The following is a 24,421-nucleotide window of genomic DNA, read 5'->3' as shown; positions in this document are numbered from 1 at the left end:
ATGGAGTTTCCCGTCACTTATTCCCGTTATCATTGCTAAGAAAATTCCCGCTCCTCCGTGAGAGATACGAGACCGGTGCGTCTCACAGGTGCCGCTCATCAGTAATCGCCCTGATGAGCGGCACCTGTGAGACGCACCGGTCTCGCATCTCTCACAGAGGAGCGGGAATTTTCTTAGCAATGATAAAACACACATCAACCGATCACTTGTTTAGCGTTCATGTTAACACTACATTCAGATTCACCAATCGGAATGAATTCAGTTAGATTGAAACAAAAGGTGTGCATGTAAACAATGAATGGCGACCGCAGAAAGCAAAAGCCGAATCCCGGACATTTTGGACGATCTCGACGGCCGGACATGTCCGGGAAAAAGAGGATGGTAACCCCTGCTACTCAGCTTTCTCCACAGAACAAGAGCCAGCTGGCTTAGCTTCCAAAAAAAGATGGCTGACACTATGTGTACATTCTGTGAGTGAGATCCCACCTCCAATTCGGAACGAGCTCCTCCTACTGGCTGTAGTCTTTAGCCTCTGGCCAAAAAATCCTCCGATGACGCAAAATGACGATTTTTGGTCATTCCTTGAGTCATATTGAGTGTTTGCTAGTTGAATAGCCTGTTATTATGAAGAAAACAAGGTCAACCGGAAGACGATAAATGAAATTTATTGAAGATTGAAGATTGGACAATTGATGATTATTACAGATAGCATGTGTTGCGTAATTGAAAATTAATTTGCATTAAAAGAAACACAAGTCTAGGAACAGTATATGAATCTATGAACAGTATAGGCTATGACCAGGTTTAACGGTCGGGACAGCGCCTCCTGTCATTTAAACCTCTTTTGCCCTTAAACTAAAAAACTCTGATATTGCACACTTAAGGGTGTGTTGCAGTACTAATACACCTGCCGCATTATCATTACAATGGCACACGAAACAATAAATCCAACTTGTCAGTCAAAAAAAAGTACCGCACGAAAGAATTCACTCACCGCACTCAAAAACAGCTTTGCGGCTTTAACTCCAAAACGGCACGACGTAAAGAAGAAATGTTTTCGCGGGTATGGTAGGCATTGCGTGCTGTACGTGCTGACGAAATTTGACGTACATGACGTGAGTGGTTTTCAAGGAAATCTCAGTGTTTCATCCGTCCCGTGTTTCAATCGTCCTGGCTCTCCCCTACCTGTAAAAGCTTCTGTATGAGTTCACATATTTACAGTATGTTCACGTATGAAGCAAGCCAAGGGTGTTTCAATTCATCTTTGCTCAAAACCCCGATTCATTTTGAGAGGCATTGGCAAAACAAACCTGCTGCTTTTCATGCAACACACATAATTACCCATCATACACTGTGATACAGCCTGGTTTATTGGTCCATTCGTTCAGAAGGCCAAGAGCACTTTGTTCAGGCGATCGCAGACTGTTTTGTTTTCTTTCTTTTTTCTCGTATGTATGGATCGAAACCAAACTAAGGCGGGAAAACGCACCAGGTGTGGAAAAACCCTAACAGACGTGATACCAAGACACATACAGCAACTAAGGTAACAGATGCATTTGGAATTTGCTTTAATAGTTTTAATGAGAATGCAAACAAAGCAGGTGAAAAGACAGCTATTAAAATCATCCAAAGCTAAACAAGGTGAAATGACCTGAAATGAGGTTAAATGTCTCTTTGTAAGGTTAAGATGTTCCTTTGTGAGGGTATAACCCAAATAACCCCATATAACACAAATGAAATGACTGGCTGAAAAGAAAAAGGACGTTTCGTGTCTACAAAAGATGAGAAATTGAAATGAGTGCATGAACACAGAAGAACACTGCATGTCAACAGCATGAATAAGGTACCATACATGCATGTTCTTTAGCACCTGCTAAACAGACTTGAAACACTGGTCACTAGCATACAATGCTTCTTAACCAGGGTTTGAAATTAACACCCGCTAACTCGCCAAATGCGTGTAAAAATGAACTTTGTAACAAAACAAGAACTTTGAACAAATAACGGCGAGCGCTTGTTCATTTGCAGTGAAGCAATAGCGAAGATTAAAAAGCACTTGGTGAACAGAAAAGACATTGGTATTTTCCAACAGCCTACATTTTTTGATGTTCTTTGTACTGTATTGATCTGTCCATCTAAAGCACGTTTTTGGTGATGAGGATGAAAAAAGAAGGGAGGAGATGCTGGATGACAGGATTTTGAGAAGATATATATATATATATATATATGGTTAATTTCTTTTCTATTTGGCTAGTAGAAGTTCTGAATGGCCGGTAACTTAATTTAGTAGCCAAATTGGCCGGTGAGTTAAAATATCAATTTCAAATGTTCAAGGTCTTTTTTTTTTATTTTAATTTTTTTTATGGAACAGTTCATTGAACAAAATGCATATGTACGTGTTGCTGAATGCTGTAATAAGTAGAATGTGGAAGTAGTTTGTTCAGAGAATGTGTTAAATAAATAGTCGGTGTTGGAGGTAATGCATTACAAGTAACACAAGTTACGTAATCAGATAGTAAAGTAACAACACTGGTGATATTTCGGGCCTGAAACCTGCAACACTTTTTAAACTTAATTAACTTAATTACTGAAGCCATCACAGCAAACATTTAATGCTTATAGATCTCAGAATGGAAGGAATATAATATCTGTTACTTCCCTGACTAGCAATTTCTATTTGTGTTTGTGCTCCTCCTGCCTGATGTGTCCCATCTTGGAGAAGTCAATCTTCTTCACAAAGGAGGAGCCCTTCCACCCGAGGGACATCGTTTATTCATGTATCAGATTTATTTTTGCCTCCCCTGCCTCCCAGGATTCACACTGCATTTATTACAGAAGGTAATGAAAATGGGATTTATACAGTAGAGCCCAACATGCCCTGAGACGCTCTCTCTTACCTCGCTCCCCATTCACCCTGCCACCCCAAAGTGAACAACTTCAAAGTTTCTCAAAGTAGATGTTTCAATACAAAGTCTTTCTTTGCTTCGCTGTAAAAAGGCTTTTACCTTGTTATATTTAATTTAAGGGGAGGGGAGTGTAGACAGCCTTTACTTTTCTCCAATAGCCATTTCTATTTCAAGTCAATCTTCTTCACAAAAAGGCTCTCTCCTCACTGCTGAACTTTGTTTATTCAAGTATCATTTTTATTTTATTTTTTTTGTCTAGATCTTTAGGAATTGTGATTTAGAGTTTCTCTTTAGTCCTTAGACAATCGACATCTGAGCTTTCTGAAGAAATTGCTCTCACTTGTATGCGTTTCAGTCAGAGCCGTATGGTTAGCCTATTGAATAATGATGGGACGTTCTTTCATTCTCTATTTTGCTTTCAGAGGCTCATCATGTTGCAAAATTGTACGTAAAAGCAGAGTTGCAACTGATTTTAAAAATCAATTTGCGCAAATAATAATGGTTGGAAATTGTGCAAAGTGGGTAATTTTCCTCTCTGTGCGCTCAAATGTGCTTTATAGCAATTATGACTGAACAATATCAGCACTTTTTGAGAGGAGCTTTAGCCCAGGCTGATAAGACCCTCTTGAAACTATTTCTGATTATTATTTGTTGTACTTTAACGTTTCACTGCTAACTGCAGAAACGGCTATCAGTTTATAAACAAAAGCATAAGAAATGCAACAGCAATTGCTAAGTAGACTATAAGCTAGTAAGAGAAACTATTAGCAGAAAATACTAAATCTTTTGTGCCATTTACTAATAATCAAAATGTATGTTTGTCTATTTTTTTTTTTTTTTACTCTATCACTATTGCCCATGATTAACCATTTAAAGCCTGACATATGAAATAATAGTCAACTACAGTATAATTATTTGTATATACTTCTATAAAACTTGAGACTGGTTCCTTGTCAGTCGATGACAGCTGTTTCCTGTGCTCTCCGTGTTCCTTCATTATTGGTTTTTGTTTGTTTGATCAGTATAAACCTTTGCAAATAGATCCATTTCTCAGTGATGATTGAGAGATGTACAAATAAACATTCCTCAAAAGCTTGATCAATCATATTTGAAACAAAAAACGATGTATGTTTTGTATTACAAGTTTTCTGAAATGTCAAGTCAAGTCTCCTTCATTTATACAGCACTTTTAACAATATAGATTGTTTCAAAGCAGCTTTACAGTGATAATAGGAGATTTCAGTAACCGAGATTGTTTAGGCTTTACAACAGCTCTAGGATAAAGTTATTGTCCAGCTAAAGTTAGTTTTGATTGATTCACTTCTGTTGCAAAGATCATTAGTTATTAACTTACGGGCCACTAACACGACACCGTTCTAACAGAAAACACTCAACGCGCTCCGTGTTTTTAGTTTTTTTTAAAGGTTATCTCTGCGCAAACCTCAAAAATCCCGCGAAAACGCAGACGACGTGCACATGCGCAAACAAATGTATCTTTAAATATGCAAATGAGGCATTATCTAATTAAATATTAACTAATTTGCATACATTTCCAGAACAAAAATCTGAACAGTGGATGAAGTCAGGTTCAAAATTCTTGTTTATTTATTTATTTATTTTTGAGTCAAAGGGTTTTACAGAGGGGATTTTGGGTTTGTCTTTTTATCTCTCCATAAATCTGAATATACTGTCAACAGCCAGAAAAAGAAAATAAATCCAAAAAAAATTTGTAATAAAATGTTGTATGAATTCAGGTGAATTATATATGAACAAACCCCTCTGTAAAAACCTTCAGAATACAGATAGGAATAAAACTGTAAAGTGTTGTGTATGTAAAACTGTAAAGTGTTGTGTATGTAAAGCTGCTGAAGTGGAGATTTCTGACTCATTGTGAGAAAAAGGCCTTTAAATAAATGTACTGTAATTGAAATCTACAGACACAAATAGATAAAGTGCTATAAAAGATACACTTAAAAGTGTATTTTGGACAAGACAAGCTCATTGGAAAAACGTTTCAGTGGCAACATTATTGAAACCGTAAAAGACGTATTATGTACATATCACTGCAGATTCTAACAGAAATGAACACAAGAGGCAGTAAAACAGCAAGCACTTTTAATCGTTTTCATACAATTATGTAGCCTAGAAATCTAGACGCACCCTAGCGGCAGCAAAATGTATTTTGCAGCCAGGGTAGTCTAGCAACTCTCCATTGACTTTCGAGCTGCAAAAACCTAAATTGGGTCAGGCCAATCATGTCGTGCATAGAGTAGGCGGGGCGGGCTTAACATAATGACGACAGAGTTGCGACGGTTACCTGCCACTTGAAAACAAAGAATGGCTGCTGCGGATGGAGAACATCTTTCGAATCGGCTTTGTCCGCGACTCTGGAGGACTTGGAGTTAAGTTTTTCTTTGAGAAAAGAGCAAAGAACGGCACTTAAGTCATTCTTAAAAATGGAAGATGTGTTCGTAGTTTTGCCAAAAGTTTAATCTATCAACTAGCTCCGCTGTTGGGAAAACGCTCTGGTTGGTTGAAGCGCTGTCCTATTGCGTGCAGAGGGAATTTGAAAGACAGCCGTTTATTCCGCCCCTCGGATTGAGCCGTGTCTATGGTGAGTTGCCAGACCCAACATCTTGATGTAGGTCTGGCTTGCCAGGCTAACAATTATGATGAATTAATAAAGACTTGTTTTTATGTGGTTCCTTGCACAATTATGTTATGACCTCGAAACACTTTTTACCATAGTGTATGATTTGTAAAACGAATATATTTTGGAGTTTGCATCATTAACCAGCTCCAGATGTTCAGTTTTACTGATGTATTAAGCTTGCTCGATAGCTCAGCTGGTACAGAATTGCACTTGTGATGCGGAGAGATCGGGTACGAATCCCGTGCAAGAGTTCAAAAACGAACTAAAATGGCATGGTTACGATTGCGTTTTTTTAGGTTTAGTGTAGGTGTACGTTATTGTCAGTAGGTAGGTACTTTTAGGGCCACTTACCAGACATTTTAATTCAGAACTGCGGTGATACGTACAAACTTCAACGTAAAACGTGTCCATATTCACGTTCATCTGTTCCGGAAAAAAACTAAACGCTTTTAGCGCCACTCACTGGACATTTCATTTTGAAACTGTCGCAAAACGTGCACGACGCAACGTATTTTGCGTTTTGCTAAAATGTTGCCACAGGTACGTTTTTCTAATGAGGATGTCTTTGGATGTTTTCTTTCCACCAGTCTGAAAAAAATCTCTAAATTTAAAGATGCATGAAAAAACTGTGTTTTTGCCTGTAGTGTCTCGCCTTAATGAAGGCTTCAGTTCAGTATCACTGTGTGATCAGGGCCAGCGTCACCACGTTAGTCACCCAGTACTCTCTGCTAACAGATGACTAACTAAACCAAATCATTTATTCTGGTTTGAGATGGTCTTTTCAGGAGGGCTATCATTTGATCTACAAGTACGACCAAATGTTTGGCTGTGCTAAAGCACCTTGATAGATTTGAGCACTTCATTCAGCAGATAGCAGTCACGCAGTACACAAAATAAATCTGCTCCATTGGAGGCTGTTTCTCCACCGTCCTCTTCCTCCTCTCCGACATCCCTCTGCTTCAGTTCCTCGCTTATCCCCCTGGCATGTCTTTAATTTATCACTCCTCCACAGTCTCTCTCTGTCTCCTTGATGGACTTAACTGTTTCAAACAAGCATTTGTAATTCAGGGGACAAGCCTGTCTGCCCTCACGCTGAAAAGATGGAGACAGGCGGACAGAGAGACAGAGAAAAAGAGGATAAAAAGGCAGACAGATAAACAGGTATAGGCCAGTGAATCCCATCTGCAGAAAAATCAATGTGCTTATTTCCCCAAACGCACAAAGTCCTTTAGTAGTAATATCTCACAGTGAGAGATAAGCTTTCAGAAGTTCCCTTATGCTGCTCAAAAAAAAAGCAAGAGTCTAAATCTGTATTTCAATACGGCCGAGTGAACATTTAAAAAATAACTTTGTAGTGTCGTTGAAGGGCTAGAACAGCTTCTGCTATTGAAAGACTGATGTAGAGGAATGCATAAGTTCAAGAATCTTCCAGAATGACGCTGCAGCTTTCGCCTGCTGAACCAAACAATAATTCAAGCATAGCTGAATCAAAGTTTTAGAGTTACTTTTTAAAGAAAAGATTATTGTAGTTGTAGAGCCAAGGGTTTCAGTATGAATGTGCACTCACAAGGTTATGAGAACGAGAAAGAATATAAGGTCTTAAAGTACGAGAACTGATACCTGAACTGTAATGGAATTGGCATTTTAAATAAAAACAGAAGATGAAATCAAAAGACAAGTATACAATGCAAGTACTTAAACGCAGGCGTGAATGCTTGGCCAACACCTTGCAACTGCGTATTTTACATGCCACATACAGTACCAAAAGGGAAATATTTATAATTAGTTATGATCAATTAAAAGTACCTGCATGGATCTTCTGGAATTCTTCATGGGAATTCTGGTCAGAATTGGCCTCAAACATCCAGCAAATAATCGTCCAGTGGATGTTTAGTGAGTGAACGTCTAAAGCCTATAGTGGGGTTTTATTGTCTTGGCCATAGATGCATGTTCAGATAATCCACCCAATCAGATTGAACTCTTCCCGTCCGATGTCGGCCACACTCTCTCTGCCTGATAATGGCTTCATGGCGTGGACATCGGCTTATCTGACTTGCTTGTCCGATCTACTCCCAGCACTTTTCCTTCTGCTGTCTCTAATCCTCTCCTCTATCCGTGGTCTCCAGCTTCAGCAGAACCAGATTTCACCAAGTGCAACATGTTCCTGGATCAACATCTTTGTTGATCCTGGAACAACATTCTAATCAACCAATCAGATTTGAGGGACAAGTTTACATTGTATGTCAACTTTAGGCTTTGAACCAGGGATAGGTGCTTTTCACATATAATTTCCCTCTGATGTTAGGGATATATTAGGTTTTGGGGTAGGAATATGGTTAGGACTACATTTTCAGACAGGAATGTTTTTCCTGGAGCAACAAAATATGTCGACCCAGGAAAGTGTCTAATTCTGCAAAATCAGGACGTGCCTGAAGTGAGGTTGCCTCAGCTAGCCTAATATTTTCCTCCTCCGTTCCCCTCTCAGGTCCCAGGGAAACGACCGCATGAGTATGAGGCTGTCTCCGCAAACAAACTCTTCCTCCCAACACTCTCCTCTGCCCGTCCCACCGAATGCCGTCACTAGAACCGACGCCCATGGCACATAACATTAGGGCCCTGATTCTTGCAGAAACTCAGGCTGCTGGCTCCAGAGGCGGATCTAACCCCAGCCCCGTTCAGATGCAGTGACAGGGCCACGTCTTAACAGTTTCGCTCTGCCCCTTCGAAGCGCTGGTTGAGCCTTCCCGACCGAATTCCCAGTTCAGTTGCAGACCCGAGTTTGAGTTGCTTTCACATTCATGCGAATTGTGCCACAGTTTCATTGCAACTAAACTCAGACCACCCCCTACAGGTAGTCTCAGGTCCTATAGTACCTTTCACATTACCAAAAATACAAACGGTTCCTGACACAGTGTGAAAGCACCCTAAGTCTATCTGCATCCCAGCATGATGTTTAACATATAGCACATGGGGATATATATAATGGAAAGCAGTGTTTCCCAACCCTGCTCCTGAAGGACCCCCGACACTGCACGTTTTCTTTGTCTCCCTAATCAAACACACCTGATTCAACTCATCAGCTCATTAGAAGAAACTCTAGGACCTGAAATGGCTGTGTCAGAAAGAGGAGACTTTTAAAATGTGCAGTGTTGGGGGTCCTCCAAGACCAGGGTTGAGAAAAAGGGATAAAGGGATAGTGTAACTCTATTTAAATAACTCTTTCTTTGAGTTGTAAGTCTTATGTTGATGATGTGTCCTTGCTGCTGTGGCCTGGTTCTGCATCTGGACAGTTTGAGCTAATTCCACAGATGAACTGATACCTAGGCTACATTCACACTGCAAGACTTAGTGCTTAATTCTGATTCATTGCTCAGATCAGATTTAATTTTATTTAGTTTTTTGGCTCTTTGCATAATTTCTTTTAAATGTGGCTTATATCAGATTCAAGTGTGAACAATAACAAAGACTGCACGCAGTGTTTATGCATTAATTTATAAGGTAATGTGCTGCAAAAGCTAGTGAATTTGTGCACAGGGGCAAAACGTAAGACCTGTATCTTATTCAGGGGCGCATATGGAAGTGGCCTAAACAGTGTCACCACCTTGAGTGAACAGCCCAAACCACTGGAATCATATCTTTTTGATTTTGATTTGGGCCAGTGTCGGCACCAGCACACACACAAAGTGGGTGGGCATTTACATTCCCATATGGAAAAGGTTTGCTAAAAACTCCTGTGATTCTTATATGTTCCAACAGAATATTGTAAGGGACATATATGCTGCGAAAACCACATATATAAATTGTATAATATTAGTGTATTTTTAATCATATTATGTCATATATGTCCTACATACAACTGAAGCCATATAGATTTTCATGATGTAAAAACATAGGAAAATAATGCTAATTTAATATGAATGTCCAACATGGATGTGTATAAAACAGTGCAGTTTACCAATCAGTATAAGGCTGTGCTTCACTCATGCTTGTTCTTATCTTGTCCTAAGTCCAGCCCTATGCCTGTAGTCAATCATGGTTACTGTATAGCCTACTGTATAATCAGCCTTAGATGAAACATTTAAACTACGCACACAAGCACACATTTATTAGAGTGTGTTCTACAAGATACAGTTGCATATTTCACATATAAATAGTTTTCATTTTAAATCCTGCATCACCAGATTTCATTTTCATTTGTGAAAATTTCTCTAAACATTATCACAGTACTATGGTATACAACATGCAGTTCTATTCTTAACATAACTTTCCTAAATGTCGAAGTGATTCTTATGGGTAAAATAAAAAATAAATTCCAAAAAAAATAATTCAGTGGCTTAGTAAATATCACAGCAATAATTAACTTTATTCACTTAATAAAATCTCTGAATATCATTTACTTGATAGTTTGAGTTGAACATACCGAAATAGGCTAATTGACTAAAACTCAATTTTGTCTGAAATTTACAGTTATATTTAAGTTTGAAGTTTTTCACTAAAATAATTTAGTATTTGACTAACCAATTATTTATTTAAAATACACTGAGCTAATAAATTTGTGAAATTTCCATCACCATATTTGAGAATGGATAATTAAAATGATCTGTTTCAAGAACCACAAATATTACTTAAATAAAATCAATATTATTAATATTTAACACGCATAAGAAATTAAGTTTACTCAATTAAAACAATGCGCGCACCTCCCCCCTCCCCCCTCCACTCTGACGTGACGACAGCTGAGCTCAGCGGTTGAGTGAGCGCGCGCTGTTTGAATTTTCAGTCTTCAGAGAGTTCTCCTCTTCTCTTCTCAGCGGCGCAGAATTGGTGCATTTCCTCTGTGAAATTCAGGTGCGTGCATGTTTTATTTGATCTGTATAATCATTAATGTGCTTTAAATCATTTTATTTATGCGAAAGAACATACAGAGATGCAATGTTACTCACCGAGTGTCGGCTCGCGTCTGCCTTTTCGCATGATTGTAACGCCTTGCATAAACACACGACTATATTCCTAAAGATAATGAATATAACTAATTTGGATGATACAATGTCCTCAGAACTGTGCACTATTTGTTTATTGGCAGGTTATGGAGTCAGTCGCGTCGCAGCATCTTTCGGCTGTGAGTGACGCAGGACGGCGGTGTAAAGTTAGAGGCTCCCCCGCAGAGGCGAGTCCTAGAGGTCTGCACGGGCTTTAAACTGAAGCCCGAACCCGGCCCGTACCCGCGATCATTTAACCCGACCCGACCCGACCCGACCCGACAATTACATTTACATGTTAAGCCCGAACCCGACCCGAACCCGAGGTCCACTCTATTTCTCACAGCAAATAAATACCATTTTATATCAAATTCAAACTCGGTAGGCAGCTGACAGAATTTATTTTCTTTGGCGTGCAGGTGAATCCCAAAATATTAGCGAGAAGAAACCGCTCTGGATGAAATGTGAATTTTTAAACAAATTAAATGAACAACAGCAATACCTTATATATGGATCTGTCTGTGAAACAACCGCTGACTTAAACCTTGTTTATACTTTCGCCTGGCACCGGAGCGCGAGCCTCAGCTGACTGCGCGCGCACCTCCCCAAACAGACGAGGCATTTATAGGCTACTTGACGCAACTGTTTTGTTTTAGACTGAACACCAGACCATACAACTGATTTAACTGGGTGCCGGTGTGATGAGATGTACTAATATCCGTCTGCTCGGGCAGATTCGGCTCAAAGTCGTGCATCTTCCCTTACAGAAAAAACACATGAATTTCACATGTTTTCCACATGTGATTACATGTGACCTCATGTGATCACATGTGTTCTCATGTGAACAACATGTCACCACATGTGAACAACATTTTACCACATGTGAACAACATTTCACCACATGTGAACAACATTTCACCACATGTGAACATAATGGAGCATGTGGCACATGTGGAAAACATGTTTCTATAGGTTATAATGTGGAGCTCATGTGAAATATATTTGCACATGTTGTAAAATAATTTTTAACATGTGAATCATGTTTCCACATCACAAATACTGTACATTTTCAGCTTCTTTGTAATGGGAAGTTGTCCCATTTTGTCACAGTCATACTTAACTTCAAGTAAGTGCCAGTTAATAAATAATCAATTTTAGACTTAATAACGACAAAAATGTAAACCATATTCAATGTTTTTTTGTGTGTTGTTACGTCCTGAGACGTATTTGTGATTGGTATTAGAAATGTTTTATAAGTTATACATAATCATGTCGAGAGAAAGCCCACCCAGCACCAGACGTCATTAAGACATTGTTTTTTGGGCTGAATCAAGTCGGCCCGTCATAGTCTTAATTTAGCCCAAAAATAGACGTTGACATTTGGGCTTTGTTTGGTCCGTCTGTTTTAAACCACATTTAGCCCTAATATAGCATAAATACAATTAAAGTCTATTGTAGCAAGTGAATAAATAGATTGTAGAAATAGTTTCAAAGTTACGTGTCACTGCACATCCCAGAAATACATTATTTGTGAACACCTATGTTCGTAAACCATCTACCTAGGCTACATGATTTGGCATAAATCCAGTATAAAGCGCTCCCTAGTGGTTTGTATCTCGTTGAAAACTTGTGCTGAATATTATTACACCTATATCTGAACATTTGTTAACAGTTACTACATTAAATATGCCTATAATGCATCCATAAAAACATTAAACATCAAAGTAGTTTAAACACTGTAGACCCCGATAAACAACAGCACTATTAACATATTCACATGTGAATATTAATATATTCACATATGTAAAGCACTGTTAAATATTGAAATACATTTAATAGATTTGAAATACATTAAAAAAAATAATTCATTATTCGTTCATAATTATATCATGTAGTTTTTGCTATTTTGTTTCCACACCGCGTTTACCATTCCTAAAGGTAGGCCTATATATTATATTATAATGTAGCCTATTATATATAACTGACAGACTTGTACGTTTTCAATGCTTTTATATTTTCATTCTATTTACAGTTTGCGATGGCCACAAGCCTACTATCCACTTAATAATGTATCAAGTTTCAGGATATTTTAGCTGATTATCAAATAATTCACTCCATCAATTCAAAATGTATGTAAATGCTGCGTGACTTCTACGTGTTTTAATGGGCGCGCGCGCTGAATATTCAAGCAGCATTTGAACTGGAGCGGAGGGCGTTACCATGGAAACGAAGCAGCAGTTCAACTGACAATCAGCGAAACTCTGTCTCTCACTGTTGTTTTAACTACTTTAAGGTAAGTTTAGTCCATAAAATTACACAGATTGTACATACAAGTGTTTCTGAGACTTTCTTTCATGTAAATGACTCGCTTCCGTTGAATATTTACTTTATAGAAATGGCTTAGTGTCTTCGCAAAAGTCCGTTAGCATCTCAACCGTTAGGCTAACTTGAGGTAACGTAACTTAACGTTAAGTTAGGTTAACTATAGACTTGAGCTGTAAGTATGGGCGTTTAAACACATATTATGTGTAGATGAGATATTTTTATAGTTTTGTAAAGGTTTTGCTGACAATTGGTCAATGGATGAATGGGAATAGTCTAATTTATTTAACCTAAAAGTACGGACTGTATGGTTAATTCATAGTTATCAAGTGACGTCAGGATGCAGCGAGCTGTACTTGACCTGGAGGGCAAAATAAGCCTTTCCTCCACTGCCCACCAGTCATTTTTATCAGGTTTGTAGTTAGTATTAATGTAGTAAAACAGTGTTATTAAAAGAGCAAATTCATACCACTTATTCATGATGCATACTTTGTACAGGTTAGCATATGAACACAGAACAAGTTATTTATAACATAATAATAGTGTTTGTCTTCTCCCCTTTACAGTATTGTTTGCCATCTAGTCCTGATTACAGAGTTTAGCTCCCAAACCCAATAAAGCAGACCTGAGCAGCTGATCCAGGATCACCAGAAACTCTGCAGAACTTTGGTCTGGACACCAGTGTTGTAAGTTCAGAACATATTGCAGGAGATATAATATCGTCTCTCAAGGTCCACTTACATGCAGAGGTTTACTCCAACCTAGTCCAGCACACCTGAACAAGCTAGTCAAGGTGCTAAACTCTGGGTAAATATCACTCAGTTCTCTAGCTCAGTAGTCAGTGGTTAATGGCCGTCTTTATCACAAAATCCTTACAGTGCACTGAAACATTTGCTCCCTAAAAACTCACTATGTTATCGGAAACTCTGAAGCTCAAAACTTTAATCACACAAGACAGTTCGCTACAAAATTACATGTGATAGGCACTAGCGGCGCCAGGATTTTGATTGTAGGCGCTTTTCTGCGGCACTGAGGACAGCGACTCAGTAGCCTACCTGAATTTAATGCATAATTAAGCATCAAAAAAAAAAAACTGTAGGATTTTTTTTTCTTTCTTTTTAATACAATTACAATGTAATATTTTCAATTGTTTAATAACATTATAGGCCTATTCTTTTTAGTTTATTAACAGTAGGGATGCACCGATCCGATACTCAGTATCGATATCGGCTCCGATACTGCCATTTTTGGCGGATCGGGTATCGGTCAGACGAGGCCGATCCAAATCCGATATTGTGTGTATACTATTCTGTGTTATTGTTAAGCCACACAAAAGGCACACAAACATTATAAAGCACCATAAATTTTTGAGCACAATATTATAAGTGTTCTGAAGCCATTATATAGTATAATGTGAGATATAAATGAATATTTAAGTCGTTAAATTCAAGATCACGTAAATGTTTCTCTCAGCTGCGGCTGTCAATCATTCTAAATTCAGCATTCAAACAGCGCGTCGCGTTCGGTTACGACAGTTAACACGATGAAACTCTCTCCAAGATGATTCAATGTTACTATTATTATACTTGATCTGTAGATAAAGGTCTATGGTTTCGCATAAAACAACTCTTATCTTGCTGGATTTTATTGCTGTACCTTAATCATGTTACTTTCTACCGGGTGTCTGTTAGATCACAACACTGGAGTAAAGTCAGAGCACTATTTGTTCTTCACGCGCACAGTAACTGAAATTTAAAACTGTTAAAAGAAAATGCTGAATAGACTATTGCATAGATAGATACTGTATAATACACTACGCATCAATATGTATTTTCTTTGTGCTTGAAACTTTTCAATGCGGACTCGATGCGCTGCGCGCTGTGACTCATGTTGCTTCAAGCGCATCATTCTGCGCTCGGGATGCGCATAAAAGCGCTTTGTGCCGCACTGTATTGGAGCCTTTCATATCATAATACAGGGACGCAATGAAAGATTATTAATAGCCTTTCTTGTTCTGTCCTATCTATCATATGTTGCTACCTCATTAAACAGCTGTGCTATACAGTTAAAAAATGTCTCAATTTTATAGTAGGATATAAAATAATTGCTATTAATTGCTAAGTTTTACCAGATTTAGTGTTACACTTATTGTCTCTAATTTGTTCCCCACTAAACATTTTTTTTTTTCACAAAATGTTCAGATTTTATACAATTATTGTGCACTCGTGATTTTTCTAGACTAAATTTTACTGAATTATCCACTAATCTAGTTTATAATAGCATTTATGTCAGATTATGATCATATATTTTTTGTTGTTGTTGTTTTTCTTTTTTTCAGTTCTTATTATCAGTTCAACACAGAGTTATAGAAATTCTACTTGATTAAAAAAACCTGTGCTGGTATCGGTATGGATCGGTATCGGCCGATACTCAGAATTTTTGGTATCGGATCGGTTCTGAAAAAATGGTATCGTTGCATCCCTAATTAACAGCAACAACAACAACACACACACACACACACACACACACACACACACACACACTTCTCTGCATATCTTCAGACAAAATAAAGATATCTGACAAAACAATGAAGATATTTTACAAACCAACTGCCAGGGATGTGCAAACACTTTGTATTGTATAGCCATTGTATGTGTATTTCAATTATAAATACGTTACAATATGGAGTAAAATTGGTTGCAACTCTGGTTTCATCACAAATTTAAGGAAACAGGCCTAACTAATATAGTGATGTTACATTATTTTATTTTATAAGCGTCAAATTATTATTATTATTAATTTATTTTATTATTAATGATCAATTGTACTTTTATTTCTCCATCAGGGTGTAGCCAAAGTGATGCTCTGTCGTCATTGCAAGTTTTCTGACAAAAGCCAGTCAATTCTCCTACAGCAAGATCTACTGAAACACTGGCACGTGACCAGAACACTTCACTGCATTTACATACATTGTGTGTGTACATTCAAAACCAAAGGGTGCGTTAAAGACTCATCTGCCAAGATTTCACTCTGAGTTCAGTGATATCTGTGAGGAGAAGACATATTGCACTGCCCTAATCTTTGATTGTTTTTCTATCCCAAAACAGGATGCCTGCTGAAGGAGACACAGAGGACTGAGACAATACACTTTTTTTAAATGTATAATTTTAATTTGGTTTTGCTTTGTTTGTTTTAAACATTCAATTTGTACTGCATATTTTGAAATGAAATAAAAGCTAAATTTGAATTATTTGTTTTAATGTTGGGAAACATGGCTATAGGCCCTACAAAAGAACATGGTAGGACTACCATTTTCTGTGGTATATTGCTGAATGATTTTTACATGGGTTTCACATGAAGTTGCAGGTTTACGTGGGGTGTAGGTTTAACATAGATTGTTGATGGGTTTCAAATGTTATTCCATGGGTCTCTCATGGAAATTTTACGTTTCACATGTGATTATTGGTTTCACATGGAAATTTCAGGTTTCACTTATGATCTCATGGGTTTCACATGTGATCTCATGGGTTTCACATGTGATTTCATGGGTTTCATATGTGATTTCATGGATTTCACATGTGATTATAGGTTTCACATGTGATCTCATGGGTTTCACATGTGATTATAGGTTTCACATGTGATCTCATGGGTTTCACATGTGATTATAGGTTTCACATGTGATTTCATGGGTTTCACATGTGATTTCATGGATTTCACATGTGATTATAGGTTTCACATGTGATTTCATGGGTTTCACATGTGATTTCATGGGTTTCATGGGTTTCACATGTGATCTCATGGGTTTCACATGTGATTATAGGTTTCACATGTGATCTCATGGGTTTCACATGTGATCATAGGTTTCACATGTGATCTCATGGGTTTCACATGTGATTATAGGTTTCACATGTGATTTCATGGGTTTCACATGTGATGTCATGGGTTTCACATGTGATCTCATGGGTTTCACGTGATTATAGGTTTCACATGGGAATTTTACGTTTCACATGTGCGCTCATGGGTTTCACATGTGATCACATGTGTTTCACATGTGTTTCACATGCAATCACATGTGCAAATGTTCCAAAAGCACACATTTCCCGTGTGCAAAACACATGTTTCACATGTGATCCACATATTTCACATGTGCAAAGTCACATGTTTTTACATGTTAAATTTCACATGTGCAAAATCACATGTGCATGTGGTCACATGTGATCACATGAGTTTTTGCACATGTGAAGTTCATGTGTTTTTTCTGTAAGGGTTCGGATGCGGAGGCGCGCGCGCTGTTACAATGACGTAATTTTGCCGCGCGCGCGCCTCCGAATCCGAAGATGCACGACTATGAGCCGAATCGGTGCGCCCTATATGAAAACAGTTCTAAAAGAGGCCATTCATTGAAGGTGCGCCTTATAATCCGGTGTGCCTTATAGTGCGGAAAATACGGTATGTATATATATCAAATTTGAGAGAGAGAGCCTGTCTGTGGTCTGTGTAGCCTATGCATTGCACACATTGCACATCTGCTCACGCAACTTTCTCTCTCTCGTGTGCCGGTCACCACAACACAGCAAGCAGGCAAAGCACACGACACGCAAACTATATATAGCCTAGTTTTTCTTAGTTACAAACCCGAACCCGACCCGAACCCGAGGCTGTTCAATAAACATTAACCCGAACCCGACCCGAAACCCGCACATTTTTCGGGACCCGTCGGGCTCGGGTCGGGTAGCAGACCTCTAGCGAGTCCATCTCCGGCATGGGAACCAGCGCTGATCCGGTGGATACTGGATAACAGACCGGTTGATTACACTTGAATTACTTTAATGTTTAGGCCTAAATGTTTAGTTTTTACTTCGAAAATGTTTCTTACATGAGTTTAAATATTGTATACGTGTTAAAAAGATTATAAAATATGCTGTATTGCTGTAGGCTACTCATTGACAATAAAGGCCAATGTCATGTAGTTATACTGGTGGTTGTATGGAATATTTTTTACAAAGGTTTAGAGGAAATAAAAAAGTTAATATTACTGGCATATGAACACAGTTAATATTACTCATAAATATTTGTTTTTAAATGTTCTCCCCAAATTATTTCTACTCAATTTTATTTGTTAATGTACCAAATGCAGTTACTCAGATCTATTTAATTAGTTTTACTTACATTTACTCAGTTAATACAGTGTATGTAATTTATTTCACTGCTTAAAAATCTAATCAATATTCTAAGTGTAAAAATGTTTCACCAAAAAAAAAAAGAGTAAATAATATTAAAAGTTTTTTGAGTGAATCACCACCAGAGTTCATATACAAAAGCATATTCCAGCCAATTTTCAACATTTTAATCACTGTTCTAGAAACATATTTGACTCAACTTTGTTCATTTGCAATAATATGTTATGATTTGTTCACAAACAACAGGCCCAGACAGTTCACAATTAATGTAAATGCACGGTCTTACAATGTCATTGCTTTATAACTGCTCTTTCAAATCCTGTAGGAAAATTAACAGTCTTCATAAAGGTCAGTGATATTCTGACAGCTAGTAATCCTCGAACCGGCTTCTGCACTGTGTACAATTTAAAGGGATACTCCACTTTAAAATGAAAATTCGGTCATCATATATTCACCCTCATGTTGTTTCAATCCTGTATGAATTTCTTCTGCTGAACAGAAAGGAAGATATTTAGAAGAATATCAGTAACCAGACAGTTTCTGGTCTCATTGACTTCCATAGTAGGAAAAAAAGTCAATGAGACCAGAAACTGTCTGGTTACTGATATTCTTCTAAATATCTTCCTTTCTGTTTGATTGAAACAACATGAGGGTGAGTATATGATGACAGAATTTTCATTTTAAAGTTAAAAATTTGCAAACTGCATATAAGTGAATCAGATGTTGGTCGTCAAAACATGAAATCTGTATGAAACACATAAACAAATGACACAAAATGTGTATAAATTCTATATGACTTTAATTTGACTAGCATATGATTCAATATAAGAACTTTAAATGATTTATATATAAATTTTATATGAGTTTTATACATTTCTACTAATACCATACACATTTGCATACTTTTGTCATGTAAAACTCATATAAGTCTTTTAACAGTATTCATATATAACGCAAAAATCCCCTACAAGTTGTATGTGTGCTATTTAGTATGAAAGTGGCCATAATCGGTCTGATTTTGTATAGGACATATATTGGCCTTATATGAAACACAGAAGGTAATTCTGGCCGATTTAAGTAAGGAAGATATATGGTTGCTGTATATGAACCATGCAGGTTTTTTTCATATGGGTTTCTCGTATTTACATTTCCCCTCGACTGAAATCCCCTCCCCATGTTAGAAATCAGGAAGGTGATTGATCAGAACATTGTGCTTGGTATGTTTTTCGTCTTCAAACCAAACTTGGGTCTCCAGGAGACAAAGTTTAAATCCTGTCTGATTAGTGAGCTTCTCATAATGTTTACACATTAGATCAGAAGCCGGAGAGAAGCCGGTCTTTTGTGGCTGTTTGAACACATTCGACCACATGAGCGTTAAATGTGTTTTCCACTACCTCTGGAAGTGGTCGAAAGTGGGCAAACTCAAAATGTTTTAGACCCTGTTTACAATTGACCTATGGCTAAGCCACGCCCCCAAACGCGATGAGCCAATCACAGTGCGCATAGCTAACCCAATACACTCTGACATTCTCTGCTTCCACGTCCATTGAAATGCATTGCAGTTAGTCAGTTTTCATTCGTTTTTTTATATGTTTTTTCTTGTCATTTTAAGTTTAAAATGGTCAAACGGTGTGCAGAAACCCGGGAGCAGTAACCCGGTTCCCTATGGATTCAATCCCAATGATGTGTCAGATCAATGTCATGGAACTTGTTACTGTTAACAGATGTTTAGCAAAGCCTAGTATATTACAAAACGCTGCTTTAGCAGAAGAAAAATCTAGTTATGCTAATACGGAGCTTTAAGCTAGGTTTAGATAAAAAATAAGCTAGTAGCAATTACCATAGCATATTTTACAAGTCACGTCAAGTTAGATTAATAAATTGAAAGCAATAATAATACATTAATCAATTGAAAATAAATCACACTTCTTACCCTGCAGTGCATGAACAATGCTGATCCTCTATCTTGTTGTCTGAGATCGTGATGGCAACGAGATGCGGTGACAGATCACGTGACCTGTACATTTTTGCCTGGAGCTGAAGCATTTCATCGACTTTCTCAACAATAAAATTATTAACATAACCCTCCAATGCATAGTTAAGGCCCTTTTGGTGACTTCGAGATGATATATAATCTTTCTGTCTCCAAAAATCATCAACTGCCTCCTGTGAAATGTCTCCTACTGTGACAGCTGCCATAGCGCCTGTCACCGAATGTTGACTGTTTGTCCGAGTGAGTGGAGGGGGCGTGGCTTAGCCATAGGTCAATTGTATTTAGTGTCGTCCACTTGTGATCCGATTGACCAAAACGCATCTTAACACCAGGTGTAAAGGACCTAAATTGAACTCAAACCAGTTCTGCTCTGTCACAATAGTTATTGACCTTAGAGGGAAATCTGTCTATTAACACTTTCACTAATGCCTGCTATAGCGCCCTCTACAGCAACGCCAAGAATGTAACGCACCATTGTGTAAATTATGTCAGGAAGGCAGGTAATAACAGGCAGTTACTATGATTAATTAATGATTTGGAGAAAAACATGCAATTGCGATATTCTGATAAAAAATGCTATTTATAATTCAGGTTTGCTATGCTTACGTGTAGGGCTACACAGTTTAACTCAAAAATCATATTGCAAATATTTTGTTATATATTGTTTTGGTCATTATTTGGTCAAATTTATATGTAGTTTTAAACTGTTTAAAAATCCTGTTGACCCCTCAGACTCCCTAGTGCTTCCCAGCCCTGTTCCTGGAGGCACACCAAAACTACTGTATACATTTTCCAGCTCTTCCTAATCAAACACACCTCAATCAACTCATCACCTCGTAAGCAGAGACGCCAAGACCAGATATATATATATATATATATATATATATATATATATATATATATATATATATATATGTGTCAGATAAGGCAGATTTCCACTCTGTTGGTGTGCCTCCAGGGACAGGGTTGAGAAATGTAAGCATACGGCATAAAATTATGAGAAAGAATAACTGAATACTAGCACTATTTTTAGTCTGACATTTTCTCAAGTTCCACTCATAACAATTTATAAATTTATAAAAATGATCTCAAAGAGATCCAGAAACCAGAGAACGAGTCAAGCCGCTCGGTTTTACTAGGTAATGAATGTTCACTGCACTTGGCTAACCACTGTAAATGCCACTGCGGGAACCAAGCACTGCTCAAGATTAAATCTGTATGACTGATTTCCTTTTCAGCATGTTAATTAAATCAGATGAGCTTCCTAATTATTCTAATTGATAAATTACAACTTGATTATGTCATATTACAGCCACGTCAATTCAAAACACTCATTTGCTTGGCGAATGCAGCGCTGGCTTGTGTGAATTAAAGCGAGACAGCTTCAGCTCGCATCCCCCACAAAGGGAAATTCACGGAGGTTGTTCATTTATTTGCTGCTCCAGAGCTGTCGTTCTAAGTTCTCGCATGATTCGTCTCTCTTAATCACCACAAATCCAGTGAATTAGAGATAATTCAATTTCATCAGAGCAACTAATCAGGGAATAGGGGTCCGCACCATATAAAGCTCACACACTGTGATTATACCCAAATATATTATCTAGCGCTTCTCGGTGTAATTATGTACGACAGGGGACAGCTATCAAGGGGCCGACAGAATTGAGTCTCCCACTTGTTTCACATATGACAAACTAGTGGAATGGAAAAGTAACAGAATGTACCTGAGGTATTGAGAGAGTTATTGTTCTCTCAGCTGAATCATATTATTACGCTCTACGTATTGCTTATTCTTCAGTAATCGCGTACTCAGATTTGCAATCCTTCGACATGCATGTGAATTTCTTGGATGTGAATATATGGGAGGAGCTGCAGAGGTTCTGTCACATTGCTAAAAAGATCACACATTCACATTTGTAGGCCAGTCGTAAAAGAAGACAAATGACGTATTGTTAATAAGAAAACATGTTGGATTTGCATGATTTAATTATGTTCATCGGTTCTACGTGAATCAATTAAATTGCATAAACATAAGTTGTTCATGTATCATCAACATCATGGAATGAAGTCATTTTTAAGTGGCCCAAGTCATATAAAGTGAATTTATCTGCTTTCCTGGCAGGATTTGATTTATTTCATTGCATGTAGTATTGTGCCACTTCACTGAAATATAAGATTATTTTAGCTATAGCTAACAAACTGTTGAGAAATTTAGTATAAACCTCTTTGTCTTATCCATAAGCAAAAGCTCCATCTTCACGGTAACCCAGTGTAATTGAAACGGTTCAAAATCCCAACATAATTGAACATTTGTCACCCCTTTTCTCATCTTGCTCAAATTCAACATTTTTGCTCATTAAAACCTGTGTAAAGCATGCAGAGAACAGTAACGTCAACTGTACAAAATATTTGAGTACTAGATTGCAGAGTTTTGTTTCAGTTGTAAATAATATGATTGAGTAAATCTGACAATCTGTGTTTTCCTGTTTTTCCAGTAAATTCTCATCTGTCTATTTTATTTTTCTCAAAGAATTACGTTTTTTTTTTTTTTTTTACATATATAGAATTTGAGCCCATATTTTGCCCAAGCAGTGAAATGATTATCAGCCTTAACAATTTAACACATTGTACATTTTGCTTTAATGATTGCTTTTTAGAAAGGCTATACTGAAATTTTGTCATGTTTAAAATATTATTTAATTCGTTTAAAAAGCTGTTATCAATAACGAGTGATGTTTTTTCCTCACATCAGGTCTTGTGCTGTTGTTATGCTTCGTTAATCATTAATAATTTAGGTCTAAATGATTTTCCAGTTGTGTTGCTATAGTAACATTTATGCATTCAGCATTGAAGGTTCGTACATTTTATTAGTTAATGTATTTCCTGGGATTTGAATCCAGGATATTGGCATTACTAGCATACCATGCTCTACTGCAGGGGTGCCCAATCCTGCTCCTGCCGATCGACTGTCCTGCACAGTTCATCTCCAACCCTAATCTAACACACCTGCTCTACTGTTTAAGCTACAGGAATGCAACATTTACTGTGATATAATAGGCAGAATATTTTGCTCAGAAAGCATTAATCTGCGACACATTAAAGGAGAACTCCGGTCAATTTTAACATTGAGCTCATTTTTTTGTACATTTGGAGTGCTGTCAATACAGAGAACAACGAAAAAAATCGGTGTTGCCTACACCAGGTTATCCTCTTTTTAAAATTTGCACCCTGTTGACTTCAATGGGGCAAGTTTTAAACCTGCTTTTAGCCTCTTAACATCCTTGATGTGTCATTACAAGTGCACAGGTCATGTGAGTGATTCCTTCTGAGTGAACGCGGGTGAATCTGACTGCAGTAGATGTGAAAGAAATATATAAAAAATTATATTTATTCAGCCAGCGCACATACCTGTATTTACATCCTGTTTTCGGTCGAAGTCCAAAGTAGTCGATTGTCGAGTAGGTTTAGTACCTATGATCACGCGCGTGAACTCGACAATCGACTACTGTAGACTTCGACCGAAAACAGGATGTAAATACAGGTATGAGCGCTGGCTGAATAAATATAATTTTTTATATATTTCTTTCACATCTACTGCAGTCAGATTCACCCGCGTTCACTCCGAAGGAATCACTCACATGACCTGTGCACTTGTAATGACACATCAAGGATGTTAAGAGGCTAAAAGCAGGTTTAAAACTTGCCCCATTGAAGTCAACAGGGTGCAAATATTAAAAAGAGGATAACGGTGTAGGCAACACCGATTTTTGTCGTTGTTCTCTATACTGACAGCACTCCAAATGTACAAAAAAATGAGCTCAATGTTAAAATTGACCGGAGTTCTCCTTTAAATATACTACGTATCCCTTATGTTACTGCATATGTTCTTCATCCCTTGGTTGGACTTTTATGTTACTTCCTGCCTTGTTTGTAGTTTTTTGTAGTCTTGTTGATTAGTCTCATTAGGCAGTTTATATTGCATTCATTTTGTTAATCAAATGTATTTATAAAAAAAAAAAAAAAAATCACCTAACTAGTTGATGAAAGATAAAACATCAGGGTTTACTTTGAAACACAAGCATAATGGGTTTCTGGGTGTGTTAAATCATTTTTACGAGAATAATTCTATAAGAATAATTTACGAATGTACATGAATATGGAATTTGTGAATGTTATTTATAAACGTGTTTCAAAACTGTGGAATGCTGGTTGTGCTTCCCAAATTTTCCAATTTTCTTCCAATTTTTATGATAATGTTAGAGCTGTTTGTCATGACAGTGAAGTTTGGGAAATGATGCAGTGTAAATCGACCCATTATTTCTCATGAAGCGTTTCCTTTATTTTGAGCGCTGCTGAACCACAACTATAGCTCCTGTGTGAGCCCTGCAAGA

The 24,421-nt window shown here is 37.5% G+C and overlaps 1 long non-coding RNA gene across 1 annotated transcript; it reads left to right on the top strand.

Moving 5' to 3' along the window:
* Positions 1-13,452: 13,452 nt before the first annotated feature.
* On the top strand, positions 13,453-16,357 carry LOC311276348. Its single transcript, XR_014625060.1, has 3 exons — positions 13,453-13,546; positions 15,706-15,857; positions 15,968-16,357. It is a non-coding gene; the product is annotated as an uncharacterized lncRNA (long non-coding RNA).
* The last annotated feature ends 8,064 nt before the right edge of the window (positions 16,358-24,421 follow it).

This window comes from Rutilus rutilus (assembly GCF_951802725.1).
Source record: "Rutilus rutilus genome assembly, chromosome: 17".
Lineage (NCBI taxonomy): Eukaryota > Metazoa > Chordata > Actinopteri > Cypriniformes > Leuciscidae > Rutilus > Rutilus rutilus.
This window is presented reverse-complemented; position numbering and strand designations above follow the sequence as displayed.